Source organism: Acipenser ruthenus, unplaced genomic scaffold, assembly GCF_902713425.1.
Source record: "Acipenser ruthenus unplaced genomic scaffold, fAciRut3.2 maternal haplotype, whole genome shotgun sequence".
Classification (NCBI taxonomy): domain Eukaryota; kingdom Metazoa; phylum Chordata; class Actinopteri; order Acipenseriformes; family Acipenseridae; genus Acipenser; species Acipenser ruthenus.
This window is the reverse complement of record NW_026708244.1, coordinates 7,501-10,000: the sequence shown is the minus strand read 5'-3', so window position 1 is coordinate 10,000 and position 2,500 is coordinate 7,501. Positions and strand designations below refer to the sequence as shown.

At 42.4% G+C, this 2,500-nt stretch overlaps 1 pseudogene; it reads left to right on the top strand.

Moving 5' to 3' along the window:
- The first annotated feature begins 1,665 nt into the window (after positions 1-1,665).
- Positions 1,666-2,500, top strand: part of LOC131730382 (uncharacterized) — a 6,589-nt pseudogene continuing 5,754 nt past the window's right edge.

The following is a 2,500-nucleotide window of genomic DNA, read 5'->3' as shown; positions in this document are numbered from 1 at the left end:
TCTAGGACTTGTAGAACCGGAGAAATGTGCTTGAAGAAGCGATGGCAGTGAACAGAGCCCGCATAGATGCCATGTATCCCGAGCCAAGTGTTAAAAAACACCAATGTTTTATCACGTGTTCTTTTTTTTCCTGGATTGAATGTAAATCGCGTATTTTTTTCTGAGATTTAGCCAACAACAACAAAAAAAAAGATTCTAGAGGTTACAGTCTGGAGCAGGGCTCCTCAACCCCGGTCCTGCGTGGGGACCCCACGCTGTGTCTGCTTGGTTTCAGACCCTGCATTGAACTGATACATAGATGACACTGCTCTAGACCACAGTAAGGAAACACATTCACGTTGTTCACATAGCTGCTGTTCTGAATGAACCATCACGGTCCTGGAGGAAGACCCCGCTCCGGGTTTAACAGCGAACACGAGGTCAAGGGCTTCAGAGTCCGCACGGAGAGGGGAATCGGTTCAATTAAACCATTGAGAAGAGGTCTGTCTGGAACAGAAACCCGGAGCGGAAGGATCGTAAAATAAATACATTCATTTTAATGATTATATGTGATAGTTACTGGCATGTGTATAATACAGCGTCATGTGATCTGGGTTGTTTACCGTGACGCGGCGTTGCTTGGATACGGTTTCATAGTGTAGTGGTTGTCATCCCCAGTAAAACCACTGTTTTCAAATTTGAATTCCTAACTTTATTTTTATATGTGTAATAAAATAACAACGAGGATTAGAAACGAAGCAGGAGAGTTTAAAAAGCTATTGGTCTCCAAAGTCAATTATTATTATTATTATTATTAATAATAATAATAATAATAATAATAATAATCATGAAGGATTCGTCAAAAAGTATGATATTTGCCCTCCCATATTACTCAATTTCCTACTTTCTGTTTTGTTTTTAGCTAACGGTTTCGCTTTACATTTTAATAATCTAACAAGAAAATACCATTTTTATTTTTATATATATATATATATATATATATATATATATATATATATATATCATTTATTTTAAAAGAAAAAAAAAAAGCAAGAGGAATGGTGACCCAGCGGGGTTCGAACCCGTGTCTCTGCAGCAGTTCCCCGGCGCACAGACACGGCTTCGCTACCCGCTCAGCCACAGAGCTACGCTCCGATCACTGCTGCTCTTACCGCGCTTTTGTTTTGACAAGGACCAGTCACAGTAGAATGCGGAACACGTCACGCGTTCCGTTCTTAGAACAGCGCGCAGCCGGTACCGTATTGTATATCATCTCTCGAGCAGGAGACACTGTGTCAGCATGCATCCGGAGTGTCGGTTACACTTCAAATGGTTAGCTTTAAAAACTCGCACCGCAGTGCATTCGGGCGAGGGGCGAGGGGGGGTATCAACTGGCCCTTTTGTGTGAAACAAAAGGGGGAACCGTGGGAAATAAATCCACTCAGCGCAGAGCAATACCCTGTTACCCCGCCGCCACCCCGACCCGGCTGATCTGGGGGGGGGGTCTTTCACTCGCTAGCCAATCACGAGTCCCCTCGTCTAAGGGTCGAGGGGGAGGGAGCATTCCAAAGTAAAAAAAACAAAAAAAAACTTTCTCTCTCTCTGATTGTAACACAATATACCCTGTAGGGTCTATAGGGTCCCCCCTACCCCCTCCCCCTCCCCCCTCCCCTAACCCCTCCCCTCCCCTCCGCCCCGCCCCCCGTCTCCCGGGCAATGTCAATCTCCTGGAAGCTCCTCCTTCTTTTGCCTCAACGCTGGACTCGGCAGGACCGTAAACTTGCTGAGTTGGGAGCGCCGTCGTTTAAGGATAAAGAAACGGTAATCATGTCTTCAGATAGATACTGTATATATGAATATGTACGGCAGTGCTTTGAAAAGGGAACGCCGCTGTGCACCAGAAAGAGCAAAGAGAAAACAAGAGCACGCAGCTGCCAAAATGGGAACGACTTTCAACATCCAGCTAAGGAGGGACTTGGAGTCCCAAACGTCCCTATATGATTACCTTCTATATATATATATATCAGTTATTCTCATTTTGTACCTACAAATATATGTATGTGTATATATATAGACAGATAGACAGATAGACAGACAGACAGATAGACAGACAGACAGACAGACAGATAGATAGATACTATAGCTAGCTAGATATGAAGTCGATTATTAAGGTTTTATTAATGCGTGCTCGTCGGTTTTAATTCAGGTTGTTCGTATATGTAGATAGGTAGATAGACGCTTCACGGCTGCACATGTTTTGTTGTTATTTTATTATTTCAGGTTTGTTTATTTCAAAATGATATTTTTTTTAAAAAAGCGCGTCTTAATGTGATCTTAATAAGGAACTCGGCAGAATCGGAAAGTCGATGCGAATGTCTTATTTTCAAGTTTCGTTTTTGTGGTGGCTGTTTGGGGACTTGAAGTTTGATAAATAGATAGATTCATTGATAGATATAGATAGATAGATAGATAGATAGATAGATAGATAGATAGATAGATAGAACACGTTTATTCTGCATGG